Source organism: Pan paniscus, chromosome 5, assembly GCF_029289425.2.
Source record: "Pan paniscus chromosome 5, NHGRI_mPanPan1-v2.0_pri, whole genome shotgun sequence".
Taxonomy (NCBI): domain Eukaryota; kingdom Metazoa; phylum Chordata; class Mammalia; order Primates; family Hominidae; genus Pan; species Pan paniscus.
Window position 1 is genome coordinate 146,548,230 of NC_073254.2, and position 23,726 is coordinate 146,571,955.

The following is a 23,726-nucleotide window of genomic DNA, read 5'->3' on the forward strand; positions in this document are numbered from 1 at the left end:
GCCTAAAGAGAATAAGAGACCCTGAGCCACAAACACCTATACAAGCTGTCCCCACTTGCCTGACACACAGAAACTGTGAGCTAATAAATGTTTCTTATTTGTAATCTGCTAAATTTGAGGGTAATTTGTTGTGCAGCAATAGATAACAAATACAACTCTTCTAACTTTTTGGGCTAGAAACTTGCACAGAGGTATTCACTTTATACTAAAAGGGTTTAGTCACATTAAAGTTGTTCACTGCTTCCAAGTTTGCATTTTACGTAGAAAATGACTCAGATCAGCCAACAGCCTCCTAACTGCTTCAATCTGTTTCTCAATCCGTTTCTCAATAACAATAATAATGCCATTTGCTAAGATGTTATTATTACTTTAAATTTCATTATGTTTTATGTGATGATGGATTTAAAGCAAAAATATTACTCTTATATTTATTATATACATATATATGTATATATGTGTGTGTGTGTGTGTATATATATATATATATATATATAATGTGGTCCCTGTTACATATATATATGTATATATGTGTGTGTATATATTATATATTTATATAATGTGGTCCCTGTTTTCATGTTATTCTAATCATTATATCATGGATATTTCCATACAAGTCTTATAAACAGATGCTGAATGCCTTCTTCACTCTTATGGGTCCTTCTTGACTTATAAATTATTTCACCTTTCTTTTTCTTGGGTTAGGCCCAGACCACAGTATGTATGTTAGAAAAAGAGAGACGATTTTCTTTATACTATTTCCAGTGAATATATATATATATACACACACATATATATACATATATATACACACACACATATATACATATATATACACATATATATACACACACATATACACATATATATACATATACATATACATATATATACATATATATGTAATGCTTCTGAAATGGCTTGTTACTTTAGAATTGTTCCAGAAACAAAGAAAAACATACACACACATCTGTGTGTGTGTGTGTGTATGAGTGTGCACGCAGGCAGGCGTGTGTGTGTGCATGCACATACACACTCCCATAGAACTGTGTATCACCACAGCCTACCTATTTAGTTTTGGAAATGATCAGCACTCAAGTCCAAGAAGGTAAATGTTAACTTTGGAAAATATCATGAAACTAACTAAAACCATTAGTAAAAAATTATGTGGGTAGCATTCTGATAATCGTTGAAGAAATTAGTTTTTTTTTTTTTTTTTTGAGACAGAGTCTCGCTCTGTCACCCAGGCTGGAGTGCAGTGTCGTGATCTGTGCTTACTGCAACCTCTACCTCCCGGGTTAAAGCAATTCTCCTAACTCAGCCTCCCGAGTAGCTGGGACTATAGGCGTGTGCCACCTGCCCAGCTAATTTTTGTATTTTTAGTAGAGACAGGGTTTTGCCATGTTGACCAGGCTGGTCTTGAACTCCTGATCTCAGGTGATCCACCCGGCTCGGACTCCCAAAGTGCTGGGATTACAGGCATGAGCCACTGCGCCCCTCCAGGAACTAGTTTTAATAACCTATAATTAAACATTAGTTTGAGTGAAAGGAAAGATTTAATGTGGTCTGAAACAAAAATCTCTTTCTCTGTAGTCTTTGGTTTCCAGTTTGGCTGAGGAGGGTATAGAAGAGAGATGGGTTGGGTTCAGCCAGGTATTTCATTCAGCACTCATAATTTCTGGTACCAAGGTACTCACAGTGTGCAGTATGGGAAAGAGCTGAAACGCTGCAAATGTCTGCATCTCTCACTCCATGAAATGCCCCGAGGGCTGACTCCTGGAGCATTCTACTCACAATGTTACAAGAGCTTTGTCCCTGTCTGCATGCTGATTGGAAGCAGATCCATGGTTCAGCATCAATGTCCATTTTTTGGCTGTTGCTAATAATGTAACACCAATAAAATAGATAAATGACAGGGCAGCTGTCTAATGAAGTGAAGGTTAAGGAGTGTTAAACCGTGGTAGATATTTCTATTTGCTGGTGTTAAATTATGCTGCCTGCTCCACGTGCTTTCCTCATTAAAGGCAGATGCACTGTGTTGTTCTTAGGCAATTTATGGAATCTAAGAATGGCCTGCATGCCTGTTCTTCTGTGAGGTGGGCTGTTTGCAGCCCTGTTAATAGCAGCCCCATAATAAACCATGATTAGCAGCAGTCCAAACAATTCGTCTTCCCCATTTGCCCCCTTGCAGAGACCCCATAATCTTTTTCTTTCCAGTCAGCCATGACTTGTCATATTGTTGGTTGACATATCCCTAAAACAGAGAGTCTGGTACAGATTTGTTGAAACAGATTTCTCCCACAGCATTCTTGCTTCTTCACCATAGACCTGACTGGAGGGGAGAAAAGCATTACATGTATTTTTCTCCTGTATCAAAGATGAGAAGAACAGTCATCATTCCTGTTAGCAAATTGCCAAATAAGGTGGAGTTTATTTTTATCATTCAACATATATTTATTGAGCTTCTATAATATGTCAGGTGTTCTGTATGTAGTGGTTAAAATGATATATATGGTCCCTGCATTTTTAAGTTTTGAGGTGGTAGAAGAGACATAGCACAGGTCTAGTAAGTAGACATAAAAATTTAGGATGCTATGTGAATAGATGTCAAAGGGCAAAACCTATGTTAGGAGATTCCAGCATAGGAATATTAAGTCCAGATATTAAGTCAAGTGCTACCTCTTTTGTTTTTATTTGATTTCTTGCTTGTTTTTACATGTGCATGGGAATCACAATGGGGTGGTAATATGATGGTTGTGAATATGCCAATTGATATGGTTTATAAAAGACTTTGAAAGGATGAAGAATACCATACTATGTTTGGAAATGTTTATTCAAACCAAGGGGCAGTGCGGCATGCTTCCAGTAACAGTTTTAGTAATGATTCTCAATCTTGGCTGCACTTTAGAATTATCTGGGGAGCTTTAAAAAATCTGATGCCTAGGCCACCCCCAAAAGCAATTAAAAAAGAATCTCTAGGGGTGAGACCCAGACACCACTGCTCTTTAAAACTCCCCAGGTGATTCCAATGTGCAGCCAGTTTAAGAACCACTGAGTTATAGGCTTCCTACGTTTTCCAAATTCCCTACAAGGACCTACAGCTGCCAATTTTACCACTTATAGAGGAAAAAAAAATTACCAGGTGCAAGAAGCTTCTCTTTCTTATCCTAAGAAGTTTTTAACTTCATTTAAAAAAATGAAAGTATAGTTACATAATAAAATGTACAACTCTTCAGTATAGAGTTCCATGAGTTTTGACAAAGTATGTACCCAAGTAACCAGCACGTCAATTGAAATATAGAACATCATCATCACCTTAGAATGTCCCATAGTGTCCCTTTACATTGTTCCTCCCCACTGAAGGCAGAAATTACTCTAATTTCTGTTCCATAAATTAGTTTGGGCCATAATTGGACTTCATAAAAATTAAGTCACGGCCGGGCGCGGTGGCTCACGCCTGTAATCCCAGCACTTTGGGAGGCCGAGGCGGGCGGATCACGAGGTCAGGAGATCGAGACCATCCTGGCTAACACGGTGAAACCCCGTCTCTACTAAAAATACAAAAAATTATCCGGGCGTGGTAGCGGGCGCCTGTAGTCCCAGCTACTCGGGAGGCTGAGGCAGGAGAATGGCGTGAACCCGGGAGGCGGAGCTTGCAGTGAGCCGAGATCGCGCCACTGCACTCCAGCCTGGGCGACAGAGCGAGACTCCATCTCAAAAAAAAAAAAAAAAAAAAAAAAAAAAAATTAAGTCACACAGTATGCAGTCTTTTGTTCTGGCTTATTTCCCTAAGAATAATGTTTTTGAGATTCATCTATGAGATTGGATGTATCAGTAGTTTGTTCCTCTTTATTGCTGAGTAATATTCCATTGTATGGATATACCATAATTTGTTTATGCTCTTGTTGATGGACATTTGGTTTGTTTCCAATTTTTGTTAATATAAATTAACCACAGTGACCATTCTAGTACAAGCTTTTGTGGACATACATTTAAAAAAAAATTTTATAAATAGCCAAGAGTGAAATTGCTGTGTCATAAGGTAGTTGCATATTTAACTTAAAGAAACTGCCAGTTTTCCACACACATTTTATACTCCTGCTAGCAATGAATGAGAGAGGCTAGCTGTTTTGCATCTTTACTAATGGTTGGTGTTGTAAATTTCTTTTAATTATTGTTTAAATTTTAGTCATTCTCTCAAGCATGTAGTAGTAACTAATGTTTAATTTGCAATCCCCTGGCGGCTAATGATGTTGAGCATTTTCATGTTCATTTATTGGCCATTTATACATTTTTTTGTGAAATGTCTGTATAACACTTTTTCCCATTTTTGTATTTGTTTGCTTGTCTTTTTATTATAATTTTTATAATTTTTTAAATCTTGATATGAGTTGCTTTTCTGAATATATTTTCTTCTTGTCTGGGGCTTGCTTTTCATTTCTTTCAAGGTGTTTTAATTAACAGTAGTTTTTAATTTTAATGCAGTCTAGTTTATATTTTTTCTCTTACAATTGTAGATATTTATATCTGTCTAGGAAATCTTTGCCTATCTCCAAGATAAAAGAGATGTGTTCTTGTGTTTTCTTTTAGAAGCATGTATATTTTCTGTTTTTACAATTATGTCTGTAAGCCATCTAGCATTAATTTTGTGTATGGCATTAGGTGTGAATCAAGTTTCTACTTATTCTTTATCTAGTTTTCAATATCTAGTGGTCTACCACCACTCATTTAAAATATTTTTCTTTTCCTATGGAATTATATCAGAGACTTTGTTAAGAAAAACATTAGTTTGCATATGTATGCTTCTTTTTCAATTCTATTCTGTTCCCTTGATCTATTTATTTATTATCTGTCTTTATGCCATGTTGTATGGATCACTATAACTTTATAGTAAGTATTGAAATCGGTTGGTATAAGTTTTCCAAAATAGTTCTTCTTTTACAAAATTGTTTAGACAAATTGAGACCAATAGATTTTTATATAAATGTTCGTATAAGCTTGTCAATATCTACGAAAAAAGCCTGCTGGGATTTTTATCTTAATTGCCTTATGAGTAGTTTAGGAATAATTGACATCTGTACAATATTGAAACTTCCAACAACACCAAACTTTCTCAACAATGCTTTGTTCCTTTATATATTGTTCTAAATTTATCTCATATATTTTATTTATTTTTGATGTTTTTCTGAAGGAAATTAATTTTTAAAATTACATGTTCTATTTGTTACTCATATGTGGAAATAAAAATAATTTTTGGACAGTGGGTGGCAATATGGCTGAATAGGAACAGATCTAGTCTGCAGCTCCCAGTGAGATCAATGCAGAAGGAAGGTGATTTCTGCATTTCCAACTGAGGTACGTGGTTAATCTCATTGGGACTGGTTAGACAGTGGGTGCAGCCCATTGAGGGCCAGCCGAAGCAGGGTGGGGTTTCACCTCACCCGGGAAGCACAAGGGGTTGGGGAACTCCCTCCCTTTGCCAATGGAAGCCATGAGGGACTGTGCCCTGAGGAACGGTGCATTCTGGCCCATATACTATGCTTTTCCCACGGTCTTGGCAACCCATAGACCAGAAGATTCCCTAGGGTGCCTACACCACCAGGGCCAGCTCTGAATACAGCAGCAGATCTCCAGCAAAGCACTTGAGCTCTGCTACGGGACAGAGAGCCTCCTCAAGTGGGTCCCTGACCCCTGTGCCTCCTGACTGGGAGACACCTCCCAGTAGAGGTAGACAGATACCTCATACAGCAGAGCTCCGGCTGATATCTGGCAGGTGCCCCTCTGGGACAAAGCTTCCAGAGGAAGGAACAGACACAATTTTTGCTGTTCTCAGCCTCTGCTGGTGATACCCAGGCAAACAGAGTCCGAAGTGGACCTCCAACAAACTCCAGCAGACCTATAGGAGAGGGGCCAGACTGTTAAAAGAAAAACTAACAAACAGAAAGGAACAGCATCAACATCAACAAAAACGATGTCCACACAAAAACCCCATCCAAAGGTCACCAACATCAAAGACCAAAGGTAGATAAATCCACAAAGATGAGGAAAAACTCAAGCAAAAACTCTGAAAATTCCCAAAACCAGAACACCTCTTCTCCTCTAAAGGATCACAACTCCTCACCAGCAAGGGAACAAAACTGGATGGAGAATGAGTTTGACGAGTTGACAGAAGTGGGCTTCAGCTGGTGGGTAATAACAAACCCCCCTGAGCTAAAGGAGCACTTTCTAACCCAATGCAAGGAAGCTAAGAACCTTGAAAAAAGGTTAGACAAATTGTTAACTAGAATAACCAGTTAGAGAAGAATATAAATGAACTGATGGAGCTGAAAAACAGTACGAGAACTTCATGAAGCATACACAAGTATCAATAGATGAATTGATCAAGCAGAAGAAAGGATATCAGAGATTCAAGATCAACTTAATGAAATAAAGCATGAAGACAAAATTGGAGAAAATAGAATGAACAAGAACAAATAAAGCCTCCAAGAAATATGGGACTATGTGAAAAGACCAAACCTACACTTGATTGGTATACCTGAAAGTGACGGGGAGAATGGAACCAACTTGGAAAACACTTTTCAGGATATTATCCAGAAGAACTTCCCCAGCCTAGCAAGACAGGCCAACATTCAAATTCAGGAAATACAGAGAACACCACAAAGATACTCCTCAAGAAGAGCAACCCCAAGACACATAATCGTCAGATTCACCAAGATTGAAATGAAGGAAAAAATGTTAAGGGCAGCCAGAGACAAAGGTCGGGTTACCCACAAAGAAAAGCCCATCAGACTAACAGCAGGTCTCTCTGCAGAAATCTTACAACCAGAAGAGAGTACAGCCAATATTCAATATTCTTAAAGAAAAGAATTTTCAACCCAAAATTTTATATCCAGCCAAACTAAGCTTAATAAGCAAAGGAGAAAAAAATCTTTTACAGACAAGCAAATGCTGAGAGATTTTGTCACCACCAGGCCTGCCTTACAAGAACTCCTGAAGGAAGCACTAAACAGGAAAAGGAAAACCCGGTATCAGCCACTACAAAAACTTACCAAATTGTAAAGACCATAGACACTATGAAGGAACTGCATCAACTAATGGGCAAAATAACCAGCTAGCATCATAATGACAAGGTCATATTCACACATAACAATATTAACCTTAAATGTAAATGGGTTAAATGCCACAATTAAAAGACACAGACTGGCAACTTGGATAAAGAGTCAAGACCCATCAGTGTGCTGTATTCAGGTGACTCATCTCATGTGCAAAGACAAACATTGGCTGAAAATAAAACGATGGAGGAATATTTACCAAGCAAATGGAAAGCAAAAAGAAGTGCAGATTGCAATCCTAGTCTCTGATGAAGCAGACTTTAAACCAACAAACATCAAAAAAGACAAAGAAGGGTATTCCATAATGGTAAGGGGATCAATGCAACAAGAAGAGCTAACTATCCTAGATATATATGCAACCAATACAGGAGCACCTAGATTCATAAAGCAAGTTCTTAGAGACCTACAAAGAGACTTAGACTCCCACAGAATAATAGTGGGAGACTTTAATGCCCCACTGTCAGTATTAGACAGATCAAGGAGACAGAAAATTAACAAGGATATTCAGGACATGAACTCAGCTCTGGACCAAGCAGACCTAATAGACATCTACAGAACTCTCCACCCCAAATCAAGAGAATATATGTTTTTCTCTGCACCACATTGCACTTATTCTAGAATTGACCACATAATTGGAAGTAAAACACTCCTCAGCAAATGGAAAAGAACAGAAATCATAACAAACAGTCTCTCAGACCACAGTGCAAATTAATTAGAAATCAGAATTAAGAAACTTACTCAAAACTGCACAACTACATGGAAACTGAACAACCTACTCCTGAATGACTGCTGGGTAAATAACAAAAATAAGGCAGAAATAAATAAGTTCTTTGAAACCGATGAGAACAAAGAACGTACCAGAATCTCTGGGACACAGCTAAAGCAGTGATTAGAGGGAAATTTATAGCACTAAATGCCCACAGGAGAAAGCAGGAAAGATCTAAAGTCAACACCCTAAAATTACAATTAAAAGAACTAGAGAAGCAAGAGCAAACAAATTCAAAAGCTAGCAGAAGACAAGAAATAACTAAGATCAGAGCAGAACTGAAGGAGATAGAGACACGAAAAAGCCTTCAAAAAATCAATGAAACCAGGAGCTGGTTTTTTGAAAAGGTTAACAAAATAGACCACTAGCCAGACTAATAAAGAAGGAAAGAGAGAAGAATCAAATAGACACAATAAAAAGTGATAAAGGGGATATCACTACTGATCCCACAGAAGTACAAACTACCATCAGAGAATACTGTAAACACCTCTACTCAAATAAACTAGAAAATCTAGAAGCAATGGATAAATTCCTGGACACATACACCCTCTCAAGACTAAACCAGGAAGAAGTCGAATCCCTGAATATACCAATAACAATTTCTGAAATTGAGGCAGTAATTAATAGCCTACTAACCAAAAAAAAGTCCAGGACCCAGACAGATTCACAGCCAAATTCTACAAGACGTACGAACAGGAGCTGGTCCCATACCTTCTGAAACTATTCCAAACAATAGAAAAAGAGGGACTCCTCCCTAACTCATTTTTTGAGGCCAGCATCATCCTGAAACCAAAATCCGACAGAGACACAACAACAACAACAAAAATTTCAGGCCAATATCCCTTATCAACATCGATGTGAAAATCCTCAATAAAATACTGGCAAACCAAATGCAGCAGCACATCAAAAAGCTTATCCTCCACAATCAAGCCAGCTTCATCCCCAGGATGCAAGGCTGGTTCAACATATGCAAATCAATAAACGTAATCCATCACATAACAGAACCAATGACAAAAACCACATGTTTATCTCAATAGATGCAGAAAGGGCCTTTGATAAAATTCAACACCCCTTCATGCTAAAAGCTCGCAATAAACTAGGTATTGATGGAACGTATCTCAAAATAATAAGAGCTATTTATGACAAATTCACAGCCAATGTCATACTGAATGGGCAAAAGCTGGAAACATTCCCTTTGAAAACTGGGACAAGATAAGGATGCCCTCTCTCACCACTCCTATTCAACATGGTATTGGACGTTCCATCCAGGGCAATCAGGCAAGAGAAATAAATAAAGTGTATTCATATAGGAAGAGAGGAAGTAAAATTTTTGCAGATGACATGATTGTATATTTAGAAAACCCCATTGTTTCAGCCCAAAATCTCTTTAAGCTGATAAGCAACTTCGGCACAGTCTCAGGATACAAAATCAATGTGCGAAAATCACAAGCATTCCTATGCACAAAAAATAGATAGCCAAGTCATGAGTGAACTCCCTTTCACAATTGCTACAAAGAGAATAAAATACCTAGGAATACAACTTACAAGAAATGTGAAGGACCTCTTCAAGGAGAACTACAAACCACTGTTCAAGGAAATAAGAGAGGACACAAACAAATGGAAAAACATTCCATGCTCATGGATAGGAAGAATCAATATCATGAAAATGGCCATACTACTCAAAGTAATTTATAGATTCAATGCTATCCCCATCAAGCTACCATTGACTTTCTTCACAGAATTAGAAAAAATTTCTTTAAATTTCATATGGAACCAAAAAAGAGCCCAGATAGCCAAGCCAATCCTAAGCAAAAGGAACAAAGCTGGAGGCATCATACTACCTGACTTCAAACTATACTTCAAGGCTACAGTAACCAAAACAGCATGATACTGGTACCAAAACAGATATATAGACCAATGGAACGGAACAGAGCCCTCAGAAATAACACCACACATCCACAACCATCTGATCTTTGACAAACCTGACAAAAACAAGCAATGGGGAAAGGATTCCCCATTTAATAAATGGTGTTGGGAAAACTGGCTAGCCATATGCAGAAAACTGAAACTAGATCCCTTCCTTACACCTTATAAAAAAATTAACTTAAGATGGATTAAAGACTTAAATGTAAGAGCTAAAACCATAAAAACTCTAGAAGATAAACCTAGGCAATACCATTCAGGACATAGGCATGGGCAAAGACATCATGACTAAAACACCAAACACAATGGCAACAAAAGCCAAAATTGACAAATGGGATCTAATTAAACTAAAGAGCTTCTGCACAGCAAAAGAAACTATCATCAGAGTGAACAGGCAACCTACAGGATGGGAGAAAATTATTGCCATCTATCCATCTGACAAAGGGCTAATATCCAGAATCTACAAAGAACTTAAACAAATTTACAAGAAAAAAACCAACCCCATCAAAAAGTGGGTGAAGGGTATGAATAGACACTTCTCAAAAAAGACATTTAAGCAGCCAGCAAACATGAAAAAAAGCTCATCATCATCGGTCATTAGAGAAATGCAAATCAAAACCACAAGGAGATACCATCTCATGCCAGTTAGAATGCCAATCATTAAAAAGTCAGGAAACAACAGATGCTATAGAGGATGTGGAGAAATAGGAATGCTTTTACACTGTTGGTGGAAGTGTAAATTAGTTCAACCATTCTGGAAGACAGTGCAGCGATACCTCAAGGAACTAGAACTAGAAATACCATTTGACCCAGCAATTCCATTACTGGGTATATACCCAAAGGATTATAAATCATGCTACTATAAAGACACAGGCACACATATGTTTATTGCAGCACTGTTCACAATAGCAAAGACTTGGAACCAACCCTATTGCCCATCAATGATAGACTGGATAAAGAAAATGTGGCACATATACATCACGGAATACTATGCATCCATAAAAAAGGATGAGTTCATGTCTTTTGCAGGGACATGGATGAAGCTGGCAACCATCATTCTCAGCAAACTAACACAGGAACAGAAAACCAAACACCACATGTTCTCATTCATAAGTGGGAATTGAACAATGAGAACACATGGACACAGGGAGGGGAGCATCACACATCGGGGCCTATCAGGGGTTGGGGGGCTGGGGGAGGGATAGCACTAGGAGAAATACCTAATGTAGATGACAGGTCGAGGAGTGCAGCAAACCACCATGGCACGTGTATACCTGTACAACAAACCTGCACGTTCTGCACATGTATCCCAGAACTTAAAGTATAATAAAATAATAATAATAATAATTTTTCTACAGCATGTGCCACATAACCATACTTTGGTCAAGGACAGACCACACCTAAGAGACTGGTCACGTAAGATTCTAATACAGTATTTTAATAGCATCTTTTCTATATTTAGAAGTGTTTACACACACAAATACTTACCATTGCGTTACAATTGCCTGTAGTATCTAGCATAATATTGTGCCTGCTCTACAGGTTATAGCCTAGAAGCACTAGGCTATACCACGTAGCTTAGGTATGTAGTATGCTATATTATCTAGGTTTATGTTAAGTACACTCTTTGATGTTTGCATAATGATGAAATAACCTAGCAGTGCATTTCTCAGAACATACACTTGGTGTTAAACGACGTGTAACTGTATTTGACCTTGTATCCTGAGACCTTCATGAATTCACTTACTGGATCTAGTGAAAAGTTTGTTTGTTTGTTGGACAGATTCTCTTGTATTGTACATATGCAGTCACATAATCTATGAACAAAGGTAGTTTAACTTCATTTTTGTGATATTTATGTCTCTTATTTCTTTTTCTTGCCTTATTTCATTAAGTAAGCCCACACAGTGTCAAATGTAATAGAAATGAAGTACACACATACCTTGTCTGATTTCCAATTTTTTAAATCAAAAATTTTAGATATTTTAACAGTTCACCATTAAATATGATGTTTGCTGTACGTTTTTCCGATTAAGTTCCATTTATTCCTGGTTTGCTAAGAGGTTTTGAAAACCATGAATAAATGTGGGATATAACAAAATACTGGTTTGTATCTATGAAAAGTTATATAATTTTTCTTCTGTAATCTTATAAAGGTGTGTTTTGTTTTATTTTTTAATAACCACAAGCTTCCTGCTTTAAAATTCTAGATTACACTTGTTTTCTCACCAGAAGGAATTAAATAGTCAAAACAAAACAAAACAAACACAACTAAAAAAACAGAACAAAAATCCCTGTGGAACTGAACTTCAATTTTCCACATAGTAAGTCTCCCAGCAGGATCAGTGTAAGGCCTGTTTCTGCGGTAGGAAAAAGTGAGACTTGTGCATGGACCATGTGTTTTATAGAGAAATATTTTTTCTAGAGAAACCATAAAATGTACCATACTAAGTAAAAAGTTGTATTTAAGGAACATATATTCATAACTTAAATATCAAAGATATTTATGTGGATCACTTATTTCCTTTCCATTCTCTGCTGTTCTCAAACCACTGTCTGTGCATTGTAGGTTTGGGTTGTGTAGAATTGAATTATGTTCAATTTTCAACTTGGGGAGCATTTGCATTTAGGACCTACAGATTTTATCAGATTAGCAAAGGAATATATGACTCCAAACAGCATATAGAACTTTTCTAAAAGATTCAAATCCAGCCAAGAGGAAGTTGATCTTGCTTCATGTAGCTCAGGATTTGTTTGATCTGAAGCATCTATAAATGTCCTGGATTATCACTCATTGGAATTATTTTAGGTATCAGTAACCTAATGGGGGGAAAGTAGGCTTAAATTAGACTTAAAATTGTCTCAGTTCTCTGCTATGCATTCTAACTATAGACAGAGAGAAACATCTATCATTGGTTATAAAATTTTCGAGAATCTCAGCCTGCCCAAAGAGTAGCAGAAGTAGAAGCCTTCACAATGATTATTGTGGAGAAGATCAAAGTTGAAGCTCAGGCTTATTAGCTGCTTCCTTGATCTAATACATTGCAGTTTATGAGCCATATAAAAACCGTATCATTTTTGGTTCCTATTTTGCTATTGAACAGTTTCTGGTATAAACCTTTGAAAGTTGATTCCTGGGAGCACTTAAAAATCTCTAAATAAATAATCATTATATAGTGGTTATTTTCTCACTTCAATTATGACAATAATTTTATTAAATTTTAGATATAATTTTTATTATAATCCTAGAAATACCGTAATGAAATCACCTAAACAAGTTTTCTAGGTGATTAAGAAGATTGGTTAACCAATGTGAGGCTAAGGTGTTATTAGATTTGCCTTTATTTCCTGCTTTGACCTAGTTACAGAATCTAAGTTATGTTCCATCTCCAAAAGGTCTTTTATTATATATTGTGTTTTATATCAAAATAGATTTGAAAACATTAGATAAATTTTCTATTCTTGTTTTCTTTTGTTTTAGAGATGAGGTCTCACTCTGTTGCCCATGCTAGAGTGTAGTGGTGCAATCATAGCTCACTGCAGCATCAAACTCCTGGGCTCAAGCAATGCTCCTGTGTCAGCCTCCCAAGTAGGGATTACAAGTGCAACCACTGCACTCAGCTTATCCTTCTATGTTTTAAATTTGATTCTAAAACTAAAGGATAGAGAATAAAATTTGAAACAGAGATGAAAAAATAAGGACTACAGAGGAGAAATTTACTCTGGGGAACAAATGAAAAAGAGCTAATTAATGATTTTTTAGGAAAATAAAACAGATGAAATGTTAATAGTATTTTTCAGATAGGAAAAATCAGTTGAGATGACAAGTCAAAACACAAGGCTTAATAGACTATTTTACCTTGCCAGATTTGCTATGGAATAATTTTTAAAATTAGCAACTGGCATAAAAAGGTTTTTTTCTTTATATTAAGCTAAAGATTCCCATTAAAACAACAACAGCAGATACAAAAATCAGTAGCATTTCTATATGCTAACAACAAACAATCTTAAAAATAAAGAAAACAATTTCATTTACTATAGCAACCAAAAAATACTTTGAAATGAATTTAACCAAGGGAGTGAAAGACCTGTGCATTGAAAACTATAAAAAATTGATGAAAGAAATAGAAGATACAAATAAATGGAAGATATCCCATGTTTGTGGATTGGAAGAAGTAACATTGTTAAAATGATCATACTACCTAAAGCTATGTACAGATTCAATGCAATCCCTATCAAAATACCAATGATATCTTTTACAGAAATAGAAAAAAAAATTCTAAAATTCACATGGAAACCCAAAAGACTCCAAATACCCAAAGCAATCTTGACCCAAAATAAGAAAAACTAGAGACATCACACTATCTGACTTCAAAATATGCTAGAGAGCTATAGTAATCAATACAGCATTGCACTGGTTTAAAAACAGACCTATGGGTTAATGGAACAGAATAGAGAGCCCAGAAATAAATGCATGCAGTTACAGTCAATTGATTTTCAACAAAGGTGACAAGAACACACAATGGGGATGGACAGTCTCTTCAACAAATGGTATTAAAACAACTGGATATTCACATGCAAAAGAATTAAATTAGTCCCTTTTCTCACATCATGCATAAAACTCAACTAAAAATGAATTAAAGACTTAAACATAAAAAGATCTGAAACCACAAAAACTACTAAAAGAAAACAGGGGAAAGCTCCATGACATTGGTTTAGGCAATAATTTGTCTGAATGTGACCCAAAAAGCACAGGTAGCAAGAACAAAAATAGACAAATAGAATTGTATCAAACTAAAATGCTTCTTCACTTCCAAGGAAATAATCAACAGTGATGAGACAACTTATGGTATGGGAGAAAACATTTGCAAACCATACATTTGATAAGGGGTTAATATCCAAAATATATAAAGAGTTAATATCTAAAATATATAACTCAAACAATTCAATAGCATTAAAACAAATAACCCAATTTTTAAAATGGGCAAAGGGCTTGAATAGCTATTTCTCAAAAGAAGACATACAAATGGACAACAGGCATATGAAAATATGCTCAATATCACTAATCATCAGGGAAATGCGAATTAAAACTACAATGAGATATCGCTTTACACTTGTCAGGATGGCTAATTATCAAAAAGATGAAAGATAATAAGTTTTGGGGAGGATGTGGAGAAAAGGAAATACTTGCATATTGTTGCTGGGAATGCTAACTAGTGAAGCCATTGTGGAAGAGTATGGAGGTTCCTCACAAAATAAAAATAAAGCTACCATATGAGCCAGGAATCCTGCTACTGGATTTATATCCAAAGGAAATCAAATCAGTATGTGAAAGATATATCTGCATTCCCATGTTCATTGCAGCATTATTCACAATAGCCAAAATATGGAATTACCCAAAGTGTCCATTAATGGAAGAATGGATAAAGAAAATGTGTGTATATACACAATGGAATACTATTCAGCCCTTAAAAAGAAGGAAATATGTCATTTGCTAAAACATGGTGAACATGAAGGATATTATGTTAAATGAAATAAGCCAGACACAGAAAGATAAATATTGCATGATCTCACTCATGTGTTATCTTAAAAAGTAAGACTCATATAAGTAGACAGTAGAATGGAGGTTACCAGGGGTAAGGGGTTTGGAGGGATTGGGGAGATTTTCATTAAAAGATACAAAATTTCGGCCGGGCACGGTGGCTCACGCCTGTAATCCCAGCACTTTGGGAGGCTGAGGCAGGCGGATCATGAGGTCAGGAGATCAATACCATCCTGGCTAACATGGTGAAACCCCATCTCTACCAAAAATACAAAAAATTAGCCAGGCGTGGTGGTGGGCGCCTGTAGTCCCAGCTACTCGGGAGGCTGAGGCAGGAGAATGGCGTGAACCCGGGAGGCAGAGCTTGCAGGGAGCCGAGATCGCACCACTGCACTCCAGCCTGGGCCACAGAGCGAGACTCTGTCTCAAAAAAAAAAAAAAAAAAAAAAAAAGATACAAAATTTCAGTTAGACAGGAGGAATAAGTTCAAGAGATGTGTTGTACAATATGATGACCATAGTTAATAACAATGTATTGTATTCGTGAAACTTGAAGCTAAGAGTGTAGATTCTAAATGTTTTCACCACAACAAATAAGTAAGGTAACACATATGTTAATTACCTTAATTTAGCCATTCCACAATGTATATATATTTCAAAACAACATGCTGTACCTGATACATATATATTTTATTTTTCCCTAAATCAATAAATGAAAGTAAAGCAAAAACTTAAAACAACAACCAGAGATGATTGGGTAAAAATGATGAGACTGCTGACTGCCTGGGATGTTAGACAGTTTTTCTTTTAATTGTTTTCTGCTATTAACTAGTTATTTTATTTACTATTGGTCTATGACAGTGACTCCCTTTTGTAAAAACAAAAGCAGATAGATATCAATGTTCTTAATGTGAGAACAGTAATAACTGCCCTTTTAACCTTTGCGTCTTGTCTTTAAGGATGTAAATAAAACTAAGGAAAGAAACAGGATCTTTGGTATTTTGGTAACATAGGATGGGTTTAGACAATAGGATAATCCTTTTTAAAACTTCTTTGCCTGATGTTTCACTAATGGGTGGGTGAAATACCTTTAGTGTGAGAGGAAACAATATAAACCCTTTTTAGCTTTTGTAAATCTATACTAAATGCCTATGTTAAATAACATAATAGATTTTAAAAAGCTGACTTGGAAAATATAAACACTACATAAGTGTAAGGTATTGTTATTATGCCAAGGCTTAAATTATGGATTATAATTGTAGAGATAGCCTGAAGTAAAAGATGTATACTTTCAAAGTAAGTAACTTAGTATATATGTGTCCTATTTTTTCACATCCAAAAGAAGACATTGTTAATCTGGCCAAAAAAATGGGAAAAAAATGACCCCCACAGAAAATTTAACAGAACCAAGTGTAAGTAAATCATATCAATACAAGTATTTATAACCTGATATTAGTAGAAGTGTTCATAATCAGTTGGCATTAATTTGTACTCAGAAGTCATCATCAAAGGTAGACCAAAAACTTAAGTATTGCAAAAAAGATTCAGGACAGTCTTTCTTCACGTGCATAACATGCTCAAATTATAAAAGAAATTCAGTTCTATAAACTAGAATCAAATCATTTTTATAGTTAATACAACACCCATCTACATTAACTACTTTTGTTGTCTGGTTCTGCCAAATGTAAATACTACATCATTTATTGATATGTAAGAAGATTTATGTTCTGATGAAAGAACCAAGAAAGAATCTTGCTAGTGTCAGAGGTAAAAGATTTATGTTAGAAAGCCTTTATTTGGCATTGATAAAAAATTGACTAGGTATCAATAAAGCCCTATGGGGCCTTATAAGAACTATGGATTCTCAAGTGTTCCTGATACGTATGTAGAATAAGCATTTCTTTTTCACATAGACATTGAAATATTGCAGTCAGCAATTTTCTTCCCTAGCATCTTTTTCATGCCATCTTCTTCAAGAAAAAAAATAGTAACATCTGTTTCATAATTTAAATATAACCCAGAAGGTATCAAAACACAGGGAATTTTTAAGAAGAAAAAAAATTCTAAGCAAGCAGGTTAGAAATGTATATACATCATAAAGTTGTAGTGGGCTAGGGAATGGCTATCCAAGGACACTGTTCTCATTAAAAAATAAGTAACTCAGCTAGAGTGGTGTGTATAAATTATGTAAGTTTGTTATGGTAGGTAGAGATATTTTCATGTAAGTAAAATCAATGAAAATTAATTGATACCTACTATATTGATAGTTTAAGCCACACAAAATCCTTACATGAAATAAACTATGGTTATCCAAAGGCATGTGCAGAAACCAACATAATCTGCATCATCTGGGTGCTCACTGGAAATGCCAAAGGAAAAAAAGTAAGGCACTATCCCAGGCTTATTGAATCAGAACCTGCGTATAAACAAGATCCTTAGGTGATTTGTACACTCTAATGTCTGAGAAGCAAGGCTTTCACTTTCTTATTTGCATTGGAGAAGACTTTCAAACTTTCTACTCAACTCTCCATCCCTCCTCATAAACTCAATTTGTATGGCCAAATTTATAAAGTTTGTGCAATTTATTTACTTTAGAAAAAATTTTAGCTTGCCTTGCTTCAAAGGGAAATGAGACCTCTGGGAGTAATTAGTTTTTATTTTGTAGAATAACAAGGATTCACCATCAGAGCAGAAGAAGGCAAGGACCCAAAGTTCAGAGAAAATTTGTGCTTACTTTCCAGTCCATGTCTCAGTCCCATAATTCATCATTTGGATCAAGAACATGTTTCTGCACACTCTGGTAACACAGGTAATCCCCACTTTAAGAAATGACTGTGGTCCATTTGTAAGTTGGTGATTTGAAACTTTCAATGTATTTCCACATAGAAATAGTGTTATACTTAGTAGGTAGGTTTCTAGGCAGTTTTCAGAAATCTATATAATTTATAATGTACTAAGAAGTAAAGTGTTGGGAGGCATTGGGTTAAAGCAAGCATATTAGAATGACACATACCCAGGTTCAAATTTTGGCTCTATGACTATCCAATGCTTCACCTTGAACATTTATTTAACTTATTTGTCACATGTAAATATAATAATAATTGCCTCACAAAGTTTTTGTAAGAAATGAAATGTGTATTAAGTCACCTGATGTTGAACTAAGTCATTTTGTATGGCTGGCCATATGATAAAAGTTTAAAAGAAATTTTGTCAAAAAGCACTGTTGAATATGGATTAGGATACTTGATCCATGAGGAAGGGGAGTATGAATCTCAGGGAGGACTTGCTTAGAGAAAATGATGCCTGGAAGAGTGAGAGCATCCATATGTGGCATTAGGTAGAAGTTTCGAAGAGGATATTCTAGGCAGGAATCATGACTTAGAATTATAGATGTATACGGGGTGCAGAGTAGCAAGGAGGGTGTTCAATGGATTTGGGCTAGAGACTTTAAAAAAAGAACTGCTACTGGCATTTGCCTTTCTATTTCCTTTTCTTCCTTGCCTCCATCTCTTTTGATATTGCTAATCTACAAAAAGCGCACAGTAAGATCAATAAGAAGCGAGATCAGTATGAAGTGCCCAGCAGCAAGGAAAAAAGTAGGGAGAAAGAAAACAACTGTCAAGGGTAGAACCAGGAGGTTCTCTACTATCAGCAGTGAATATTTTTGTGTTAAATACAGTATCTTAAATGACAAAGCCTTAAGATTGACAGTGGTAATATTTGTGCTACATTCTTAATATTAGATATCACTTTGTGTTGAAGAGTCAATCTAACATTCTATTTTCATTTGAACCAAAGGTGACTGTGGCTCACGGATTATGTTGATTTTACCTTGAATTTTCAGAGTTAACTTTAATTTACTTGTCTTGTTTTGTGACTATCTTTTGTTGGTGATTCCTTTTTTATAAACCCAAATTGTGTTTTCATTCACAAAACCAAGTGGAGAATTAAGTCAATTATCTTTATATCAACAGTCATAGAGTGAGGAACTTGCCCCAAAATGAGAGTGTAAAACATTGATTGGTAATTGTTTTTTGTGTGTTCTCTAATGTGTTAAAATTTGGCATTTTAGACAACACCAATATGAAAACATATGTTTAAATTGTATTAAGTCATACAATGAACTGGAAAGTAAAATATATAATTTCACACATCAAATCACAGTGACAGATCTATAACCCAGGGACATTCAATAAAGATTTTTCTTTTTTTTTTTTGAGACAGAGTCTCACTCTATCTCTCAGGCTGGAGTGCAGTGGCATGATCTTGGCTCACTGCAAACTCTGCCTCCCGGTTCAAGCAATTCTCCTGCTTCAGCCTCCTGAGTAGCTGGGATTACAGGTGTGTGCCACCATGCCTGGCTAATTTTTGTGTTTTTCATAGAGACGGGGTTTCACCATGTTGGCCAGTCTGGTCTCAAACTCCTGACCTCAGGTGATCCGCCTGCCTTGGCCTCTCGAAGTGCTAGGATTGCAAGTGTGAACCACCATGGCCAACCTCAATGAAGATTTGATAACTGACTAAGGAAAACATCAAAAACAAATAGAGAGTTTTCTATCAAGTTTCTTTAAGCATATTTGAACAAAAATACTGAGATTCTTTTGGTTAAGATTTAAGAAAATCAAATACCATTGATGGTTATGGTTTTACCTGAGAGAATGACTGAGGGCGCCACAAGATGTTTATATCTACCTGAAAGTAAAATGGCAATATTTGTGTGTGTGATTTTTTCCCCCAAAACTCTCATGTAATTTTCTCCTGTGGAATGCATGAGGTAAGAACATGTTATTTTGTGACACCAGTATATATTCATATTAATAATTAGAGTTTGTATTTAGATAATGTAATAGTGTTGATGAATCACTTTGACATACATATTTATTATTGGTGTGTATTATTACTGAGTGAGTTATGCTTAACAGATATTGTTTTCCTCTTTTTATCTATACATAAACCTCAAGAAAGTTTAATGACTCACCTAAGGTAACATAGGGGCTCGGTGGTGGATTGAAAACTCATGCTTTCTATTTCCCAGTTCAGTGTACTTTCCATGGTACCACATTTCCTTTCAGTGTTTCTACAAGAAGACAAGAAAAAATATACTATCATTTATTGATGAACAATGTTAAGTAAAAAGCTACATCAGGTAATGGACACTGTTAAGCATACCAAGTTCCTACTTTAGAATAATAGTAAATTTCATTTCTGGTAAAATGGAAGACTAAGTAGCCTAGTTACATACAAATACTGAAAAAATAAATTGAACTTTGGTTTTTAAATGTATAGCAAAAGAGTAAGCAGATTTTCAGACTTAATAAGAAAGCACAAATTCAGAGTGGTAACATGAAAGATGTGAGTTTCTCTCAGCCCATTCTTAATAGGCAAGATTTTTAGTTTTAATCAACCATGTTTAAGCAACAGGAGAAAAACTAGATTCGGAGTGAAGTGAAAAGTCATGTCAGAGAAACCTGTGTATATCTAGCCCTTCTGAAAGGGTAAATGACTTAGCAATCAAATAAACAAATATACAACATAAAACTCCACCTCCCAAAGAAAGAAACTTGTGTTTATCATGGCTGAGATGTAGGAGCAGGGTAGAGTTTTCCCAGAGAATTTGGAGCGTAAAACAGGCTTTCAGTCAGACTTCCTGCATGACTCCAAAGTCTAAGCAATAAATTCAGCATGATAGTTCTGTCCTCAGGCATCTAAAAGACACTGACACAAATCCCCTTTAGAGGGATGTAACATAAAGCCAGTCCTAAAGATTGCTGTATATAATATTCAAATAAACTTGAGCTCACAGTCAAAAATCACAACACAAAAAAGGAAACAAGAAACTGTAAATGAGAGTCAGAAGAAACAAATGCTAGAATCAGACCACAACAAAGAATATATTAACAGTTATAGAGACTACCAGATGGAAAATACAATGCAAATATACTTAATAGGCTTAAAGAAATAATACATCAGAAATAGGGCTAAGAACAGGAAACCATCAAATATAAGCACACATATTTTCAAAAATCCAGCAAATGGAACTTGTAAAACCTGTATAATTGGGTTTAAAAACTAGGTGGAGAAGTAAAGTGTCAGATTAAAACAGCTAAAGAGATATTAAGAGACTTAGAAGATACAATGAAGATATTTTTATAATCGGAAAACCAGAGATAGGTAATAGAAAAAGTGAGGAGAGATAATACTTTAAGAAAAAAAAAAAAGCTGAGAATTTTCCAGAAGTGATGGAAGACATGAAAAATCAGAAACAGAATGCTAAGAAAAGCCAAGCAGAATAAGGAAATCAGTACTTAGCCAACTTGTGAAACTGTAAAGCAACAAATTTAAAAACAGATGATCTTTGTAGTGGACATTGTTATGTGCCACATGGTCCCTCTTTAGGATTAAAAATTTTATGCCCACAGGTGCTGGCAGTGCTGTTGGCTGTAATCATCTTTGGAAATTTTCATTTACTGTAGAGAAAGTTTTTTACCCACATTCCAATTTCTGCTCAATCCTACAGCATTTCCTTCTCTTCCACAAGCATTGGTCCCAAGAATATTCCTTAATAAACTTCGTGCACACTGACTATATAACAGAGTTTGCTTGCTGGGACACCCAATGTACAATGGTTGGTTTGTAAGTCCAGCTGTATAGAACATTTATGAAATTATCTGGAAATTTTTGAATATAGACTTAATATTAGATGATTTGAAGGACTTTTTATTAATTTTGTAGGTGTTATAATGGTATTTTGGACATATAAGAAACAATTTTTATTTCTGATAGGTGCGTACTGAATTCAAGGGAAAATAATCTCATCTATCTGCACTTTATTTTAAAATACTTCATCAGAAAAAAAAAGTTAATTTTTAAAAATCGAGTGCCACCAAATTTAAATCATGTGTTTAAGTATCAATGTATTTAAATCATGTCTTTAAGTCATGCGTGTGTGTGTGTGTGTGCATGTCTGTATATACATAGACTATTGGTTCTGTCTCTCTGAAAAACTCTTGACTAACACAAAAGCAGTACAAAAAGTTTCTAGGGGGCAATTATATAGTTTTATAGGTTAAGTCAATTTAACTAGATTAAGTAGCTACTAATCTCTCTTTTGTCTGTACAAATTTGTCTATCCTGGACATTTTATATAAATAAAATAAAATTTATAATCTTTTGTGTTAATTTTATTATAATTTGAGGTATATATATAATAATATTTGATCCTAATATTTAAGAAAAAAAATCACATTTCTGAAAGTCAGGGGATTTTGACATTATCATTTTCCTATACATGCTCATTTTTTTTTCTGTGTAACTCCTGTGTGACAATAACTAGAGAGTCCATACATATTGTCCTAAATTTAGAGTTCAGAAGAACTAATCAATGAGATTGAGTATTGTTATAGTATGCTTGGAACATTGAGAGATACAGAAGTCGTAGGATTTCTGCATTTCAAGCCACTCCTTTCTTCTTCTGCCTCTGTTTTATGTGGACTACTGTGGTGTGATCCGCTGATACCTCACCACCTACGGTCTGAGTCTTACCCCAATTTCCTGACCCATTTGATCAAGACAGGATGGAAATACATTACCTCAGTTCCAAATGCTAAGAATAGTCACTCCCACTTGTATATGGTTTTCAATGTCTCTTTGCTGTCTCTCAGTTCCTGTGTCCCAAGCGTGGCTACTTTGGTACTTTATTTCCCCATTCCCATGGGATGGCTCACCCTTCAGGAACAGGATACCACCTCAATACCTACTTCTAGCTATTGACTACATACCCAGAATTCTTAGTTCCTCCTGAGATTGGAACTATTTGGGGGCCCCTGACTGTAGAATATAGCCAGTCCTTTTTCCTAGTGGAACTGGAAACAGCTCCAACAGAAATGTGAATTCTAGAAAAACAACATAGATGTTTAGGAAATATAAATGAATTTACTTTTTAACTAAGTCAGATGTACTAAAGAAACAGGGCACCTAGTGTGTTTTATGGTCCATCTTTTCAGGGATAGTATTTGCATAAAAAGTACAGAAATAACAGAAGGTCATACTTGAGTAGTTAAGACCATGTTTCAGCTGCTATTCATAATAGCTTACAACTTCTTATTCCCATTTTATTCTATGATGCCCAAACTGATCTCACTTTTTATTTATCTAGTCTCCTGATTACTTTCAAAAATATGTGACATCCTTTAATAACTGCCAGCTGACCTTGTAAACTAAAAAATAAAGTTAAAGTAAAAGATCTACACGATGTATTGCATGGTATATCCTTTCTTCCAATTCATGTAATAAGTAGGAGGTAAAGTCTTAATTGTACTTTTTAAAATTTCTTTTAAATTAGACCTTTAAAATGATATAATGATCATTATTTTAAAATTCACTGCACA